Source organism: Staurois parvus, unplaced genomic scaffold, assembly GCF_062004578.1.
Source record: "Staurois parvus isolate SC_StPar_1 unplaced genomic scaffold, SC_StPar_1.0 ptg000303l, whole genome shotgun sequence".
Lineage (NCBI taxonomy): Eukaryota > Metazoa > Chordata > Amphibia > Anura > Ranidae > Staurois > Staurois parvus.
Window position 1 is genome coordinate 4,694,606 of NW_028318099.1, and position 20,082 is coordinate 4,714,687.

The window sequence follows — 20,082 nt, forward strand, 5'->3', positions numbered from 1 at the left end:
CCCTGTCATGACAGCTGATGCAAAAATCATGCTGCTGCTTATATATGTCTTCGTGACAGCAGGTACAGGTAGCTTTTGTATCAAGTTACCTGCCTACAGCGTTACTAACCTCCCAAAGTGAAATTTACAGACAAGATCCCAACAATATACTGACAGCACAAAGTTTTTTTTACTAGAAAAACTCATAAAATTTGCTGACAGAGCCAATTTTTTTACTGACACTTCACAAAAGCACATAAAATGACCATTTTTTCACTGCAAACCAGTGCAAATATCGATAGTTAAGCTAAAAACATGTAGCTAGTGTGAATAGCAATGTGTTTAGAGTATATCAAAAGGCCAAAAAAAATTTTTTTCTCCATTTACATGAAGGTCAGGTTAAGACAACTTAGCAAAGAGTTGCCCCTTACATCAGAGTCTGCAGGAGGATTACCCCTTACTGTGTAAGTGGGGACTTTGCAGACCCTGAATTAAAGGGAAACTCTGATTTAAAGGGAAACTCTGTGGATAATTATGTGAGGGAAAATGCTCTGGTCTGGTCTCTGATCACCAGAGCCCCCCCTTACATCACAGTCCACAGCAATGCCTTTTACATCAGAGTTCCCACTTACATCAGGGTCTGTAGCATTGCCCCTTACATTAGGGTCTACAGAGTTCCCCGTTGCACTGTAAGGGGGGAGCCTGCAGACTCTTATGTAAAGGGGAACTCTGAGAATACTGATTTAAGGAGGAATGCTGGGATCTCTGATGTGGGGGGGGGGACTCTGGTGACCCTTCCGCAGAGTGCATACACTAATGTAAGGGGGGCGGGTTACTGATATAAGGGGAACTTTTATATTAGTGTCCCCCCTTACCTTACTGTGGTCCCCCCCCCCTCAGACTAGCTTGGCGGCGCTGTCACTGACATTCCCCTTTTGTGCACTGTGAAGGGTACAGTCAGATGGTCCTCTCAGGGCTCCAACTTGGTGGGATTGGTTTCAACCCATATTCTCCTCTCCACAGTTCACACCCGTCTGCCTCCTGTGACCCCCCCATCCCAGTGGTGCTCTTGCTCTTGACTCCTCTCCAGGCTCCCCCTCAAAGACTGCGCAGACATGATACAAGAGATGGCCAGAGATTGTGGACATGATACAAGAGATAGTCAAACATTGCAGGCATGATACTAGAGATGACCAGAGACTGCAGATATGATACAAGAGACAGCCAAAGATTGTGGACATGATAGGAGAGATAGTCAGAGTCATTATACACCACACTTTTTTGATGATTTTATCTGATTAATTGATTAATTGAAACAATAGTCGGCCAACTAATTGATTATAATTGTTAGTTGCTGCTTTAAACTAAATATCCACCTATGTACAAGATCCACTATGTAGTTAAATTCCCTAGCCAGGGTCATTTAGCAACAGAGCAGCAGTAGTCCATGAACCCATAAGTAGTCCATAAACCCAAAGTAGATGATAGAGAGCTTATCACAACTGAGACTTGAAGTAACACCCACCCTGATGCGTCAGGAGCACAAACTCTTGTCTTAAGAATCCACAGCCGTTGTTGAACCTTGTCAAGGGATCCTTCCTCTGCAGAGTAGAACATAGAGCTTGTTCACACTTGACTAATTTTTAACTCTTGCCAAACACCCCTATAGCGTTTGACAGGCGTTAGACAGGTGTTTGGGAAGCATTTTTAACACTCCTCAAAAGCTCCCCAGACACCCTATGCGCGTTTTTGGGGCTATTGATAGGCTTTTATCAAGCGTTAAAACCGCACCACAAATGCCTATAATGAAGTTTAATGGTATTAACGCTCCGCAAATGCCTCACAATCGCCTAACAACCACCTTGCAAGCGCCCCGCAAACGCCTGTCAGGCATTTGAGGAGCATCACCATAGACTTGAATGGAAGGCTTCAACTCCTCCTGACTGGATATGAGGCGTCAATTTTGCCGCGATGTGACACTGACTCTTCAGAGTGAATAGCACTGTGTGCTGCCATGTGTAAAATGCTTCCCAAACATCTGTCTAATGCCTGCTAACAAAGCTAGTGTGAACTTAGCCATAGAGACTTGCAAAGAGTCTCCTTCAGTCAAGCCGAACCTTCAAGAAAGGCGACAGCTTGGGTAGTTAAAGAGCAAAGACTTTTCCTGAGGAAATAGCAACGGTGTCCCCCTATGTTGGGCAGCAGTTCTTTTCATGTAATAACTTTAGAACAGAAGACTTCACAAGAGTTTCCTTGCCTTGGGTAGACTTCTTCTTGTGGTAAGCTATTGCCCATTGGCACAGCAATAACTCACCTGGACCTAACCTCAGCTTGGCATCTGAACATGTGCTGAAGTATGCTTTCCCTGAGTTGAAGGGCTAGAAGGAAACGGATCTGGGGTAAGGGGATTGCTCCTTAAAGTATAAGTTCAGTTCAAACTTCAAAACTTGAGCCTTGAAGAACTGGAAAGCTTTAGTAGAATCTTGGCAGAGGGTTTCTTCCTCTGTATACATGTACAGTTCACTTCATTCCCTGAGGTTCAAGAATGACAAATGATGTTATTTGGAATTGGTTCTTAAAGCGGAGCTCCACCCAAAAGGGGAAGTTCTGCTTTAATGCTTTGTCCCCCGCTCTCCATTAAGGATTGACACTTTTGGGAGTGGGTATCTGAATTTGACGGGTACTCGCTCCCACTTCCACTGCGGATCGCCTAGGCAGTCGGAAGCAGAAGTTGTCCTCCCCATAGTTTTGTGGGACACGTGACAGGTCCCAGAAGGCTACAGGGCCATTCACAAAGCACAGTGCTTCTCGTGCATGCACGGTGGGTACCCGGCTGTGAAACCGCAGGCTGTCACAGCTAGGTGCCCACACTGAAGATGCCGGCACCAGGGAGAGAAGACGGCCAGTGAAACCAGCGGTGGTGACAACACCGTTGGACCAAGGGACAGGCAAGTGGCTGTATTTTTAAAGTCAGCAGCTACAGTTTTTGTAGCTGCAGTCTTTTTTTTTTCTTTTTTTAGCTGGAACTCCGCTTCAAGCAAGTTTGGCATGCCAATAGGATTGCAAATCCCACTGTAAGTAGGTAAAATGCAGATCAACTGCAGGTCAAATGCACCTGTTAAAGAATTATCAAAGCTCAAGTGTAGCTAAATGAAAAAGAAAAAAAAGAAACATCAGCACAGGGGCATAACTTTCAGTCAGTAGGGTGTGTCCCCAGCCCTGTCTCAGGTGTTCCATTCACAGAAGCCGTACTACAGCTTCTATAAAAGAAACAGGATCTCTGAATGTAGGGGGCAAAGCTTCTATGAATGGAGCAGCTGGGCAGAAAGAAATGGCATAGTCGGGATCTCTTGATCCTAGGGCTGTGGTGGACCCTCAGTTGTATTAACCCCCTTCTTCCTGCATCTTGCAGACTGTTCCCCTCTGAATGTAGAGATGAAGGTCTCAATTTTTTTTTTGGCAGACCATTGTTTTGGTGAATGCCACTGATCCTGGCCCCAATGGCAACTCCACTGCTACTTCACTGCTTCTGAGAGTCTTGTATGCAGGATCTGGCATGTCCATGGTATAGCCCATCTCCCAGTTTACTAACAGGATGCTGGGTTGCTGATTGCTGGGCTGCAACTTCAGTAGCATCTTGCCACAATGACCACATTGGCCCCAGGCTTGCAGCTTGACAGTAACATGCTACCATCTGCTATATATTATTATTATACAGTATTTACAGTTGCAAGAAAAAGTATGTGAACCCCTTGGGATTCCGTGGAGTTTTGCATGAATTGGGCATAAAATGTGCTCTGAACGTCATCTAAGTCACAACAATAGAAGAACACAGTCTGCTGAACATAATACTACACAAACATTAGATATTGCCATGGTTTAATTGCACATAACATGTAAACATTCACAGTGCAGGGAGGAAAAAGTATGTGAACCTTTGGACTTAATAACTGGTTGACCCTCCTTTGGCAGCAATAACCTCAACCAAACGTTTCCTGTAGTTGCAGATCGGACCTGCACAACGATCTGGAGTCATTTTGGACCACTCCTATTCACAAAACTGTTTCAGTGTAGCAATATTCTTGGGATGTCTGGTGTGAATTGCTCTCTTAAGGTCATGCCACAGCATTTCAATCGGGTTGAGGTCAGAACTCTGACTGGGCCACTCCAGAAGGCGTATTCTGTGCTGTTGCAGCCATTGTTTTGTTGAATTACTTGTATGCTTTGGGTCATTGTCCTGTTGCATCACCCATCCTCTGTGGAGCTTCAGTTGGCGGACAGATGGTCGTACGTTTTCCTGCAAAATGTCTTGATAAACTCTGGAATTCATTTTCCCATCAATGACAACAATCCGTCCAGGCCCTGAGGCAGCAAAGCAGCCCCAAACCATGATGCTCCCTCCGCCATGTTTTACAGTGGGGAGGAGGTTTTGATGTTGGTGTGCTGTGCCTTTTTTTCTCCACACATAGTATTGTGTGTTCTTCCCAAACAACTCAATCTTGGTTTCATCTGTCCACAGTATATTTTGCCAGTAGTGCTGTGGAACATTCAGGTGCTCTTTTGCAAACTTCAAACATGCTGCAATATTCTTTTTGGACAGCAATGGCTTCCTCCGTGGTGTCCTCCCATGTACTCCATTCTTGTTTAATGTTTTCCTTATTGTAGATGTGTCAACAAAAATGTTAGCATGTGCCAGAGATTTCTGTAGGTCTTTAGCTGACACTCTGGGATTCTTCTTTACCTCATGCAGCATTCTGCGCTGTGCTCTTGCAGTCATTTTTACAGGACGACCACGCCTAGGGAGAGTAGCAACAGTGCTAAACTTTCTCCATTTGTAGACAGTCTATCTTACCGTGGACACATGAACATCAAGGCTCAAGGAGATACTTTTGTAACCCTTTCCAGCTTCATGCAAGTCAACAATTCTTGATTGTAGATCTTCTAAGAGCTCTTTTCTGCGAGGCATGGTTCACATCAGACAGTGCTTCTTGAAACCAGTAAACCCAAAACAGGTGTGTGTTTTTTAAAGGCAGGACAGCTGTCAGCAACACATCCAATATCATCACACTGATTGGAGTCAATGTTGGCTCACTCCTGGCTCCAATTAGCTCTGGGAGAAGTCATTAAGCTAGGGCCTCACATACTTTTTCCTCCCTGCACTGTGAATGTTTACATGTTATGTGCAATTAAACCATGGCAACATCTAATGTTTGTGTAGTATTATGATCAGCAGACTGTGTTCTTCTATTGTTGTGACTTAGATGACGTTCAGAGCACATTTTATGCCCAATTCATGCAAAACTCCACGTAATTCCAAGGGGTTCACATACTTTTTCTTGCAACTGTATATAGCGCCAAAGGGTTTGCTCAGCGCTGTACAGTAGCAAGGGGGACAGAACATGAGACAAACAGTAACAATACAATACACAAGGGGTTCAAGGGCCCTGCTCTTTCGAGCTTACAATCTTAGCGCAATGTGCTCCTTATCATCCCAGCTGCACAAAGCCAAACACTCCTAGGGTGCCAACTGCGCTCCAGTGTCAGTCAGCATCCTGCTTTGCCAGCCTATCTGGACAATTGAGGCTGTTACCATTTGTCCGGTAATTGCTTGCAGCCAGGGGCGGACTGACAACTCATGGGGCCCCCGGGCAATAGGGGATCATGGGGCCCCTGTGTCCTTGCCCAAACTCAAAAAAGCCTATGAAAAAGGTACCAGGGGCATCTCATTGGGCCCACTATTGACCCCGGGCCCTCGGGCAGTGCCCGAGTTTCCAAAGGGTCAGTCCACCCCTGCTTGCAGCTCATTACATCTAGAGTGTGCCTTCTTGGTGCTCTCTCCACGTGAGTCTCTCCTCTGTACTCATTGATGGCACCTCAGCCCCTCCCATTGCTCCAGATTGGCCGTGACTGAACATAATTTCTGTAATATTACCCTCAGATATTCCTCTTCTTTCAAAAAAAGTGTAGGAAAAGAGGTGTGCACCCCTAGTGAAATGTTTGACCTTTGCCTACAAATGTTTTGAAGATCCCTCTCTCTATGACATTTTTAAGGAATTCTGAACAAAGCATACCTCTGTGACTTTTGATGTGGCTGGGTATAGAAATATTACATTCTTACACAACATTCTAACCAAATGTATAAAGGAATAGATATTTGAAACTATAGTTTCATTGAAATAGTGGGCAAGGCTGGCTCACAAATTATCTGTCACTCTTTCCCTCTTAGATCCTTGACTATATAACAACATTTTATAAAGTGGTATTACAGAAACCTACCATGGGTAATAATGATGAAAGACTGAGGAAAGCAAAATTGTTGAGATTTCAGCTTAGCAAGAAGAAGCAAAGTCCCATCTCATTTATAACCTCTGGATGAAGTTACAGTTTAACAAAGATGATAGAAGAAATAAGTAGTATGCTGTAGAAGGACACAGAGTGCTATTAAATTTGGCAAGAGTCATAACTTGTGAGAATAGCACAATAGATAAAGAAAATAGCCCTTCAGTGAACACTGCGTGTGCACTGCAAACAGGTCTTCAAAGATGTACAATATGTGTGCAGTGTTTGTAAGTGAATGTCAGGGCAAACATGCAATACAGGCATACTAGGACAGAACAGTCACCCATTCCCATATGGAAGAAAAATATATTTGAAATATATTTTAAAAATATCCTTCCTAAATATATTGACATATTTGAAATACTACAATTTTGGCCATATTTTATATATATATATATATATATATATATATACTGCATGTTGAAATGTGGTTTTATTACAAAATATATGAAAAATATTTTTATGGATGTGTTTGAGTTAATTTCTTTATTTCTCGGCAGTCACCACAACATCAGTCATATTATGACACTTTACTGCGCTGGTGATGGTCTGAAAATCTGAAGAATATATTTTAAAAAATATGTATCTTTTAAATATATTCTTCAGCTTTTTTTAACATATAAAAAAGTAATTTTAACATATATTTTTACATACATTTGTAAATGCATTAACAAAATGTAGTTTTGTATTTTTAAAGACAAACTGTATATTTGAAATGTACTTTTAAAAATATTTTTCTTATATTTTGTTATATATATATATATATTTATTGAACTATAATTTGAAATACATTGAATATGGCCAAAATTGTAGTATTTGAAATATATGTCAATATATTTGGAAATGATATTTTTAAAATATGTTTCAAATATATTTTTCTTCCATGAGGGTTAAAATGGATGTAAACTCTAACCATGAAGGAGTTTTGCTTTATCTTTATCCACTTAAGCTCCAGGAGATTTCACCCTCTTCATGACAATGCTATTTTTGCTTTTCGGCACTGCGCTACTTTAACTGGCAATTGCAACACTGTAGCAAATTAAATTTCTAAAAACAATATCACTCAAATAGAGCTTTATTTTGTTGGTATTTGATAACCATTGTTCTTTTTTTATTTTCTATTATACACATGAAAAAAGACAGAAAATATTGAAAAAAAACCCGACATTATTTTCTGTTATAAAACATATCCAATAACAGAAATAAAAAAAAAATCACATTTCTTAATAAATTTAGGCCAAAATGTATTCTGCTACATGTAAACAAAAAACAGTAAGTGTATATTATTTAGTCTATAGGAAAGTTGTAGTGTCTACAAAATATGGGATATACAGTATACTGTATTTCAAAATTGATCTATTTTGATGTGCTGATGGCTGATCTAATTTCTTGAGACCATTAAAATGCCAGGACAGTACAAATACCCTCCAAATGGCCCCTTTTTGGCAAATAGACAGTCTGGGGTATTTAGTAAGAGGCATGGAGAGTTTTTTTAAGTTGTACTTTTTGTCACAATTTTTTTGGAAAATAAAGAAATTGAATAACTTTTTTTCACATTTTTGTTTACAGACCATCACCAGCGCAGTAAAGCATCATAATATGACTGATGTTGCGGTGATTGCCGAGAAGTAAAGAAATTAACTCAAACAACATCTATAAAAAAAATCATATATTGAAATGATACTGGACATTAAACCGAAGACATCTAGTGGTGGGAAATACATATTTTGGATGACAGCTCTGATTTAAAGGTGAGTATTGCAGCAAAAGCATTTTTTATATTATATTTTAAAGTACTCTTAATGTCACCTTATTTTTGGCTTGAGTTTACTTGGAGTATAATTTCTGTTTTCATTTACCATTTTATCACTAAATGGCAACTGGCATCAACTTCCCCATTTGCATGTTAGAAGTTGTCTTGAGAAAATGAATATGTTTTGATATCAGCCTTTTATTACATCAGCATTCAGGAGGAAAGTGGGAGGGGCAATGTTTTGTTCCAGTCCGGCACTATTGTTTACAGGGAACATGCTTACAGTAGGTAAAGCATTCTGGTTGACCTCAGCACTGTGCTGTTACTGATCCTTTATTGTCCAATCAGCAGGCTGGGGTGTTTCCTGAACTAAAATGAGTTACTAAACTGCAATTTAAATTCTAGGTGCTGTCTGGCAGGGTATCTGGATCATAAGGATGGCTGAACAGAATCACAAATCTAATGGAATGTATGTATTTCTGCTGTGTATTTACAGTATCTGTTAGCTCTGAGTTCAGCCTTCATTTTCTAGGTTGATTGTCACCTAACAGTTGCAAAGGTCAACTATTCCACATCAACAAAAACAATTTGCAGTGAGAATTTTTAATTATATGTAGTAAAATTCTTTGAATGTGCTTTGGTTTTGCTGATAAATTAACAGAAGTGCAAGAATAGCTAGTAAAACTACAACTTACCATAGCTAATGTGTGACCAAAGTTCACAGACTACTTTACTGGCTCTCTATCAAAATATTTGTAATGTTAAAGGAGAAGTATTGTCAAAGCTTTTTTGGCTGTACTTCTCCAATGGATTACAGGAGTGCAGTTCATTTTGCACGCCTGTGACCTGTTTTCAGCCAAAAGTGGGCTAAAGCCCGCTGTCGGCCGATGTCACTCAGCTGGTCCAGGCTGGGGAAAGATCACGATTTTACAGTCGGGATCCACTCAGGTGTGCCACTGGGAGTCTAAGCCATCCGCTTCCTCACCTCCCCAGTCCAGCTCTCCAGTGAGCACTGGAGAGGCAGAACAAAGAGCTGGTCACTGCTTAGAGTGGAGGGGGGAACTGAGCAATCAGGAATCTTTAATCGCTCAGTTTTCAGTGCAGAGGAGGCAGGGGGGACAGAAGCAGCATTGGATCGATGCTGCATCCACCTAGGTGAGCATAAGAGAAGTAAGGTAAACCACATACTTCTTTTTTAATTGCTTGCCGCTTACTCACAGTACACATCTACTGCAAGCAGGTGCCAGCCACAGGCTAGGCAATGTACATGTAACTCACCAGCTGCTTCCAGGTATTCGAGCACGCGTGTGGCACCCCCCTTCTGACCCATGCTGTGTCAGCAGGTTTCAGCCAATGATTTCCACTGAAACCTGCTGATTAATTGTGTCCAATCACATCACAGAGTTGTTTACCGTACACTGAACTATGTGTAGATAAAACAGAAAGCTGGCTATTTCTTTTCCCAGAAAAGCAGGGAGAAAAAACAGCCAGATCTGTGAGTAAAAGCAGCATACATTATTCCTGTTAGGCACACAGGTAACCAGTTCCTAGCCAGTGCCATTAGTACACTGTACAGTATTATCACTGATCACTGTATTAGTGTCACTCATGACATCAGTGTCAGTCAGTTAGTGTCCCTCCCAGCCAGTGTCTGTTAGTGCCAGTTTGTCCGCCACACTATTACAGTCACACTAACAGTCACCGATCACTACCATTACAAGCATAGTGTCTATAGTTAAATTGTAGTGTAAATTTTACATAGTGTAAATTCCAGTATATTGTATATACCATAGTTTGTAGATACTATAACTTTCACACAAACCAATTAATATACACTTATTGGGATTTTTTTTACAAAGACATGTATCAGAATACATTTTGGGCTAAAATTATGAAGAAATTATTTTTTTTAATTGGATACTGTATGTTTTATAACAGAAAGCAGAAAACCTTGGTCTTGTTTTTAAAAACGTTTGGTCTTTTTTTCATTTACTGTATGTAATAAAATAAAAGCCCAGTGGTGATCAAATACCACCAAAAGATAGCTCGGTTTATGTGGCAATTTCCAGTTAAAGTAGCATAGTACTGAAAAGCAAAAAATGCCCTCATTAAGGGGGTAAAACCACCCGTAAATCAAGTGGTTAATGATGATCTAAACCCTTACTAAATGACATTGAGGGCCATGTCACACTGGTGATTTTGGAGCAGCACCCCTCATAATTATTTTCTATGGAACTGCTAACTTGCTAATTTTAAGGCAATATTAGTTCAGTTGCTCACCAATGAGTTTGTGCAGTTTCATGTTAGCAACAAGCTCACCGCGACAATCTCTCTTCATTCACCTCTGTAGCATAAAATTCTAAATTTCTAAAAGAGAGCAGTTTGTAACTGTGAACACTAACATATTGATGTAGCACAGGTTTTACTTATAGCTGCAAAAGATTGCTTAATAACAACAACTCACCAGCAACTATACTTATTATTGCTGGCATTAGAGGTTTGTAGCAATCATTAGTCGCTGCTGCAAAATCATTAGCGTGACATAGTACTTAGTTTGCTAAAGTGATGTTTTAATTATTATTTTCACTTTTTTTTTTTTTTTGCATGTGCTTTTTCCTGCAAGTAAGTTTCTGATTGTACATGGGGTCCCTTTAATCCCTGATGAAGGAGAAACCTCAAAAAAGGCGTTGGATGTTTACTGAATACAAAGATAAAATATACAGTATATCTAGACAGAAAAACTAGTCCCCTGCTTTTATTCCCTCAAGCTGCAAGTGCTGTGAAACAATTCATCCTTAAGGATCAGAACAGAGAAGCTGTGTAGCACCTTCCTAGAATAGGTTCATGTAAATTTAGTTCTTTAGGTCCTTTGTAATCATTAGAGCGGTGTGATTGTTTTTGATTGTTCTGGGTCTCACTGGCTGCAGGCTCAACTGCTTTCCCCTACCTTCTAGTAGATTCTAGAACATAGTCCGTCAGAAGAGGCAGACCTAATGCTTAAATATTCATGTGGTTCAGCCAAAGCTAGGGTAGAGGATGTCCAATATGTGGCTGGGGAGCGCATAAATAGTCTGGAGCTTGGAACAGCAGGGTTTTTGTTCAGGAGGAGAAGATCCCATCCTGAATGGCTGCTGCCATTTTGGGTAGAGTATCTAAAGCCTGCAAGCATCGGTGTAGCTACAGGGGTCGCAGTTGCGACCCGGCCCCATGTGGCCTCCTGTATGCATGGATAGGAAGAGCAGCGGGGGTGACTGCATATAGAGGAACCGATCTCTCCATGTTCCTCCTGCAGCCACTGAATGCCTGTGGGAGGGAGAGTTAGGAGGAGTAGTGAGGGCCGCTGAATGCCTTTCTCTAACAGTCCCTGTGTTCCCCCCCTTTTCCCAGTGGCTACAGCCTGCAGGACTCTGAGATGAAAGAGAGCTAACAGTTCTCCCCTCCTCCCGCATGGACTGGAGAAAGACCTGCTTGTGCTCCTCCTCCTTCTGCAGCTCCCTCTGCTACTGAGTCTGCCCATCAACACTGCATGTCCAGGAAGTTTGAAGCCCTGGCAGAAGAGGAAAGGTGCAGCCAGCCAATCCATCCATGCACTGTGAGTGAATTATTTCCTTTTCTCTTTTCTTTTCTTTCCTTCCTAGAACCCCGAAATCTCATCTCCTAAAAAAATGTAAAAAAATAAAAAAAAACTATTGACACCAGTGGTGGAACTGTCAGGGTCACAAAAGTCACACTTGTGACTGAGCCTTGGCATTCCGCCACTGGGCTCAGAGGGAAGAGCCCCGGCCGGGGGGCCTTTCATGGTTTCTTGCACTGGGGCTCTACATGTTCTAGTTATGCCACTGCCTGCAGGAGTTCATCGAGGTCCCAGTTGAGGGAGAGCTGGGGGGGGTCTAATTTCTGAAAGGAGCTGAAGCTAATTCCAAGGGGGTTCACTGAGGACCTAGACTGAAAGTTCACAGGAGAAGAGTCTGGCCAGTATTGGATGGAGGCATCTAAGTACACAGGGACATTGCTAGCATAGGCCAGAGTATGAGTTCCCAGTGACTATTTCTGCTTTAACCTTTTGAGCATCTGCTCCAGTATTGCGAATTTGGGACCGTTCCTTTGCTCAGAGTCCCAGGGTTGCTTGTTCTCCTATGGTTTGGAGTGTCCTCTGCTTATTGTGCATTAATTCTCGAGTATCTCAAAGCTTACCCTGCACCCTATCCATGTTCAATGAGAAATAAATCTAAATTAAACAGTCTCACAACTCAGGAACTGGGCAGGGAATGTCTTTGTAAGATTTACTGCCCAATCCTCTTATTAGCCTAGAAGTGTTTGATTAATTCCCTCTCAGTGCACCCATAATGAGGTAAAGCAAAAAAAATCCTGGAATTTCAATGCAAACCTGTCCCAACTAGATACTCCAGTTCATTATTAGGTCATCAGGACAAAAGTATCAATTTTAAACAGATCCAGTAGCTTTATGTTACAGGATTATCAGTGAGTGTGAGGTATGACAAAGATGCAGCCTGCGGTATCTGTATTTAAAGAGGAGACAGAAAACACATGTGCTCACTTGTTCATTCCGAGTTTTATGTGACAAACAGAAATGGATCACATTATACAGATATTTACTTTCTTTATAATGGCAGCGCAGGTCTTACGGAAAAGTACATCAGTTTGTGTTTGAGAGTCACCATTATTAACATATAGGATACAGAGAAAGTGAGTGTCAGAGCAAACACAAAACTGAACAAAGATAGCATGCACCAAGTATGACTAACCTGTATTTAAAGAGGAGACAGAAAACACATGTGGCTCACTTGCTCATTCCGAGTTTAATGTGAACTTGTTGGTTGTTAGTCTCCTGAAGTCACTACAAATCATTAGAACTCCCTCTAGCAGCAGCCTAGTAATAGCATTACTGAAAAGTTTATTCATTTACTTGCTACTACTTACTTTCATGTTTTGTACAAAGCTCAGTGTTACATAACATTTCACACACTCACTTCCCTATAATTTTGTTGGGAATGAGCACAGCAGAATCTATTTGATTTCAGGCTCTCTCTCATTAATCCCTTTTCCAGATCATATTACTATGTCTAAATGTCTTCTGCACTAAGCACATCAGTGTTTTTTGTGATATCTATATAAAACTATATATATAACTATCTATATAACTTGGTGGAACTCAGTTCTACCACCTCTGGCTCAGGCCCCTTGCTCCCTACAATCACTTGTAAATACAGAAAACTGGCATCTTTGTTTACAAGTGATAGCTTTTCTTACAGTGGCTCCCACAGATCAGATCTCCTGAGCAGATCATATTAACTTTAGAACAGGGACAAGAGAGATGCAGGTGCCGAGGGTGCAATGCAGTCATGGGCAGGAAGGGCCGTGTGGTAGGCTGCAACCTCTTTGATCTCCTTTTTTTCCCTGGTGTGCTGATGCGGATGCCCCCACTGGATGATCTCTCTACAAGTGAGGGAGGCAGAGCCATCTACAATGTGCTGGGAGGTTCTAGAGCCTAATGGGTGCTTCAGTCTAATATGTCAATAAAATTAAGATATGTGGAAGATGGTGGAACTTTTAAGGAGGTGAGGGAGAAGATGAGGGTACCAGTGGTGGTGGTGGTGGGTGGGGTTCTGTGCAGAGGTAGGCAACTGTGGAAGAGGGCTGCCCTCTGTGTGAATTCTACACTCTGTGTGCACACAATCCTGAACTTTGCATTCTGTACTTATATTCCTGCAATTTGTACTCTGCGTGTAGCGCACCCCTGAACTATGCACTCTGTACATAGTGTACCCTTGAACTCTGCATTCTGTATGTAGTGCATTCCTAAATCCTGCACCCCTAAATGCACCCCTAAATTCTGCACTCTGGCTGTAATGCACTCCTGGTATTTAATAATTTAATAACCCTATAAGACCCCCCCTCCCCCTGTTAGTGAAATTTGGCCACACCTAGTATTTGATGACGCTTGGCGGGTGTGCATGTGGGGGTTTGTTTTGGGGGGGGACATGGTTGAATTCCTGCACCTATTCTCTGAGGAAAAAAAGCCCTGCAGAAGGCATACATGACCAGTGGATTAGATTTTATCTGTAGGCAATGAGGAGATACTGGTGAAATCATTCAACTATCCAGGAAAACTACTATCTAATCACACAGCCTAGTATGAGAGTAGTTTTCCTGATGGAAAATAGGAAAATGACTGTGACTAGATTTACGTTCATTCTATGAGGATGCTGCTTGTATGAGATTCCCACCTGTATGTTATCAGAGCCAAAAAACATCATACATCTGACAACAAATTTGTAACATTATATACTAAGCCAGCCTACCTAATCCTTTCCTCTATTAACGTCAGAGAGTATATTATTAATTGAAAAACATTGACTTGCAACATTTAAGTTATAGCAAAAACTGGGACACAACTAAAGTTTGGAAGTAACGCTTCAGTTACTTATTGCAAAAGTCAACCTGCCTTAGCCAGTCTTTCCATTGTTCTTATCTATTTTTGTTCCTAATAGCTTAGGACAGATACTCTTTTAACATACATATTTTTTCTTGTTTTCGTATTGCATTGCTTCATTAACTGCTTTCAGGTCACCCACAGTACAATTATTGAAGGCGAGCTGCACAGCCAGGCTGGGTCACGTACATGTATGTGATTCAGCTTCTTCTGGATTTGGGACACTGCCCCCTGCCGACCTGCACTGTCACTGGCTATAGCGCAATTTTGTTAGAAGGTTCCAGGCAATGATTTTGTCTGTAGCCAAACACAGTGTGATTCTGTGTCTTGTTTGTAAACATAGACACTGGTTCTGGATGGATCCTCTTTCTCTGAGCGCATTTCATTCAGAGAGAGAAGAAAGCCAGATCTGTGTGAGTAAAAGCAGCACATATACACTTGCATACACCTAGTTAGGCACCCTCCCAGCTAACATCACATAGCGTTAGATTGCCCACAACACTATAACAGTCGCACTTTCACCACCATTACTAATATAGTGTCTGAACGGATCAGTATTTTGATTACGATCAGAACTATACTAGTATCCACAATAGTATACTGTCCCCAAAAACAGTGTTAGCAGGATCAGCTCCTTTAACTGCCAGTAATTGTGTTTAGTTTCTCCCTTCCCTCCCAACAAGTGCAGTGTCAGTATAATTTCTGATAGATTTTACACAAAACCGCAGTGTTAGCAAATCAGGCCTAATATTAGCACTAGCAGGTAAAGTTTATTTCTAGCGCACAAGCAGTCCCTGGCAGGAGTTCTTTTTCCTATAGTCACACTAGGTACCTGTAATTTAGTGCCCAACATGTCCCCAGAAAGGTACACTAGTGAAGAAGCCTACAGGATTCTGAGTATGACAGATGAGAGCTAAGGAGAAGCTTCACTGTCAGAATCAAGCTCAGTATATGAACCTTTAGAATGCAGCAGCACCCTGAAAAGTAGTTCAGACAAGAGGTCCCCATGTTGCTGGTGCTAGAAACACATAAATAGACTCATATGCAGCAGAGTGCCAGCAATACTTTTTGGTGATCTGGCAAGCACCAGCAGCGTAGTATACCCAACACCAGCACTGCAGTATTGCATGGTGAAGTGGCAAGCACCGGAAGTGCAGTACAAGCTGCTGAGCTGGATAGCAGCAGAATGCAAACACAACCACCAAGGATTCGAGCAGAGGCCTGTAGAGCCTATAGCAGAGTCTTCCAGAGGTGCTTGCAAACCATAATTGGCTGCCTCCAGATTCAGCAGCACCCGTTATCCCTCAATTCACAGCCCAGCCCAGGGATCAGATGGAAACGGCAAACTTAACTCTCCTTGATTGTTTTAGCAGTTTTTTAATGAAGACCTGTACACATTGATTGTGGACCAAACTAATCTTTAGTTTGTACTGCCAACCGCAAATTCATACCTTGCCAGGCCATTTGAGTGGAAACCCATCATGGTTTCTGAATTGAAGACTTTTTTTGTCCTAACCCTTAACATGAGCATTACAAAAAAGAATGAATTGCGGTCATATTGGTCCACAGACCTAATTCATCATATGTCCATGTTCTCTGCTGCAGGCCAGGTGCAGATAAGAGAATATAATGCGTTTTATGAATTTCAGTGACAATATACTATCAACCTCAGGGTTACCCTGACTATGATTGGCTCCACAAAATTCATCCCCTCATAAATATCCTGTCCTAGAAATTTGCAGATGTGTATATGTGCCCAAAAAACATCTGCATAGACAAGTCCCTTGTACATTTTACTGGCAGGCTTGCATTCAAGCAATATCTCCCCAGCAAGCGTGCCAGATATGGTGTCAAACTGTATCAGCTTTGTGAAAAGGCAGCAGGCTTTACATATTGTTTTAGATTTTACAAGGGAAGAGACAGTCAAGTGGAATCTCCCAAATGCCCAGACTACATGAGGAGCAGTGGCAAGATAGTGTAGGACATGTTGTCACCCTTGTCCCATAGTGGGTACCATTGGTACAAGGACAACTTTTATGCAAGAGTGCCACTTTTTAGATATTTGTTCAGTCAAGAAAATGGCTGCTGTAACACCATGCAACCTAATTGCAAGGGCTTCCCCCAATGGCTCATTATACACATTCTGTTACATTCTGGCAACAAATGAGATCTGCAAAATACTTGCCGTATCCCTCAGCAAATACCTTGAGGAGTCTACTTTCCAAAAAGGGGTAATTTGGGGGGGGTACAAACAAATGGCAACTGCCCACTATAACTGGCCTTTGCAGCAAGGAGCAACGCATGTCAAACACTAACAGAGGAAAAATTCCCAGCTCAGCTTGCCAACTAGCCTGCAACCAACCGAATAATCCTATCTAACAGTTCATGTTAAAAACAGGGGTTTAGTTTGCACACATTTGCAAACACATTCGTAAGCTGCAGAGCCTCTTCACGGCACCCCAATGTTCTGAAGTTCTGAACTCTATGAATTTTGAGAGTCTCCAAAGTAGAAGCACATGTATAATGGATAGACTGAGGGCAGGTAAGCCCTCAGTTTGTACTGAAAGAGGAGGGGGGGGGGGTGTTTGTATTCTCCTGTCATTTCAGGGCCTCCGAAACTGGGAAGGGTAGTCAGGAAGTGCATTAAGGAAATCATGTCCTTTGAAAGTCTAAAGATGGTAATTGGTTTTGGGCCCCCAAAAGGTTTCACACATGTGGCATCCCCATTCCCCAAGAGAAGTAGCAGAATGTGTTTTGGGATGTAATTCCACATATACTCATTGCATGCATAAGAAATATCTCATTAAAGTGACAACTTTGTGTAAAAAATTTTTTTATTTTATTTGTAATTTTTCCAAAAACTTGTGGCAAAAAATAAAATCTTCCATGGACTCAACATGCCTCTCTGCAAATAACTTGAGATGTCCTATTTCAATAAAGGGGTAATTTGGGGGGTGTTTGTACTGCTCTGGTATTTTAGCACCTCAAAAAATGTGATAGGCAGTCAGAAAGTAAAAGCTGCGTAAATTCCAGTATATATACTATAGTTGGTAGATGCTATAACTTTAACACAAACCAATAAATGTAGACTTTTTGTGATTTTTTTTTTTTAACCAAAGACATGTAGAAGAATACATTTGGCTTAAATTTATGAAGAAATTTGATTTCATTGAACATATTTTATAACATATTTTATAAATAAAATATTTATAAATAGTTTAAAAACTTTGTTTTTCAATAAATGTTTTATCTTTGTTGTTTATATAATAAATATTAAAAACCCAGTGGTGATCAAATATCACTATAAGAAAGGTCTAATTGTGTGGAAAAATGTTATAGATTTCATTTGGGTACAGTGTTTGTATGACTAAGTAATTGCCAGTTAAAGTAGCACAGTATTGATTAGCAAAAAATGCTCTGAACATGAAGGGGGTAAAACCTTTTGGACCTCAAGTGGTTAATTCATCAGTTACTGGATAGAGCCATTTAAACCAAACTTCATCTTCCACAACATTCTGACAGGTTTGACACTGTAGGGCAGTGAGTCAAAAATTGGACATAGCATTTTATCATTTTGCCTGTACAGGCTATTGAAGTTCATGACTTGCTCAGCAAATATAAGAGAATAGTCAGAATTTCCCAAATATATACTTGTGAGTCCAAAACCAGAAAAATATGGAAGCCATTTGATCAGCATAACAGACAGTCAACTAGAATTTTCAGAAGCAGAGGTAAGCAATGTTAGCTTGCTTATTTTCTCTTTTACCTACAGGAACCTGTGAGGATAAAAATATGGTTTCTGCCATGCTAACATGTCTTCAAAGGCACATGCTCAGGGGCTGTCATCTTGATCCTGCTATCACTACCTAGTGAATCAGTGACCTGAACTAAGCATACAGGAAGAGTAGACTGCATCTGTAAAAACTAGGTGACAATGCCAGCTTTCATATATTCCTCATCATAGGTTCAGTCATGTCCACATCGCTACCTTGTCATTTTACCTTCTTCAGGATATTATACATAGGAGATATGTCCTGCAAACATATCAACGTTTCTATGGCATATATCTTACGTTCAACCTCCTCTCCCCTTGCCACTATTATGGGTTGTCAAAGTGATAGCCAGGAGTGTCTCATGATTGGGAGCCCCCCTACCAGCCTTGGGTATCACAGCACACCTAAAGGGCTGGCTCTGGCATAGGCAACATATTAAAAGAAGAATGTACTTTTAATTTTCCAAGTATAACTAGGTAAAAGTGGAAGGTTGCATTTCTTGCACTGCCTACTTTCTTTTACCAATAACAGGTTTTTTGGTTTTTTGCCATGTTGGTTGCATACATTTTTGTTTGCACTTACAATATGTAGGGGATTTAACAGAAAAATGTATCTGCTGAACTTTCCACAAATGGAGAAATTTGAGATTACAATGCACCTTCCTCCACATTATGTTCATTTTTGGCAGGATCTAAAAAGAAAGCAAATGTATCTTTGCAGCCAGAGCAACATTTATCTATTTGAGTTTATGTTTCACCATGTCTTTTGATACTCTTAGAGTGTCACAAAACTGTGACAGAGAGAAGGATCCATAGAAAGGGGAAGAATACAGAAAAAACAAATGCGTAATAAAAGAATAGATGAGGATTTAGAGGTCTGCCACTCAAACATATTGACCCAAAAGTTTTATAAGCTATCTTGAGTCTATGCTCCTTTGCACATCAAGCTCAGCTGCTGAGCACCTCTTTGCATTTAATCTGGAATAACTGAAAATGAGCTAATTTACTGTACACAAACCCATTAAAATTATAAAGGAATTTTAAATAGCCCTGCAGTGCAAAGCTCAAAGATCATCTAAAATAAATACATGGCCTTAATATTTAATCTATGTTTGCTGGTGGCCATATCAACTGACCTGTGCTCTATAGGGATTATTGATCCTCCAGGTTGACACAAGGATGCATTGGGGAGGTCCTTCTGAAACACAAGTTTTATTGCACCTAAAAGCAGTAAACTAAACATTTGCCTGAAGGGGATAATGGATGAGACAAGTTCCAACATTTGCTTTATTTTAATTAAAAATGACCTAATAAAATTCCACATTGTGTTGATATTCTCTGCGTAATCTCAGAGTGCAAGTCAACTGTAAATTCTCTGAACATATCATTCGCATTTTATCTGGCATTGCCTTTCATCCTTGTTTGTGAGAGTATTTTTATAGTGTATCTAAACCTCAAAACAAAAATGTAATACATTAAAGCTTGCAGGTTTTTAGATGTGATGGTTACACTATTTCTCTTTTCAGGCTTTTTCCTCATTTTACCCGATGCTTCTGCCAATAATACATTTCCAGTTCTAGGATGAAAATGTTCACTCACTGCACATTATCACCCAGGCTGCTCTCCTAACTTGGGCTAAAAACTCCTCCTATTCTCCATTACGTAGAGGCACATTGATTTGTACACTTTATTAGGTGCGCCTGTTCAATTGCTTGGTAACACAAATTGCTAATCAGCCAATCCCATGTCAGCAACTCAATGCATCTAGACGTGGTGAAGATGACT

General features: G+C 40.9%; 1 protein-coding gene and 1 long non-coding RNA gene across 2 annotated transcripts in view; one reads left to right on the plus strand and one right to left on the minus strand.

The window, feature by feature from the left end:
• Window positions 1-8,063, plus strand: part of LOC149457736 (uncharacterized) — a 77,703-nt gene extending 69,640 nt beyond the window's left edge. The window contains exon 3 of the long non-coding RNA XR_016313567.1: window positions 7,888-8,063. This is a non-coding gene — a long non-coding RNA (uncharacterized LOC149457736). The remainder of the gene's footprint in view (window positions 1-7,887) is intronic.
• SLC16A9 (solute carrier family 16 member 9) overlaps window positions 1-20,082 on the minus strand; it is a 110,046-nt gene that overhangs the window by 71,422 nt on the left and 18,542 nt on the right. The window lies entirely within an intron of this gene.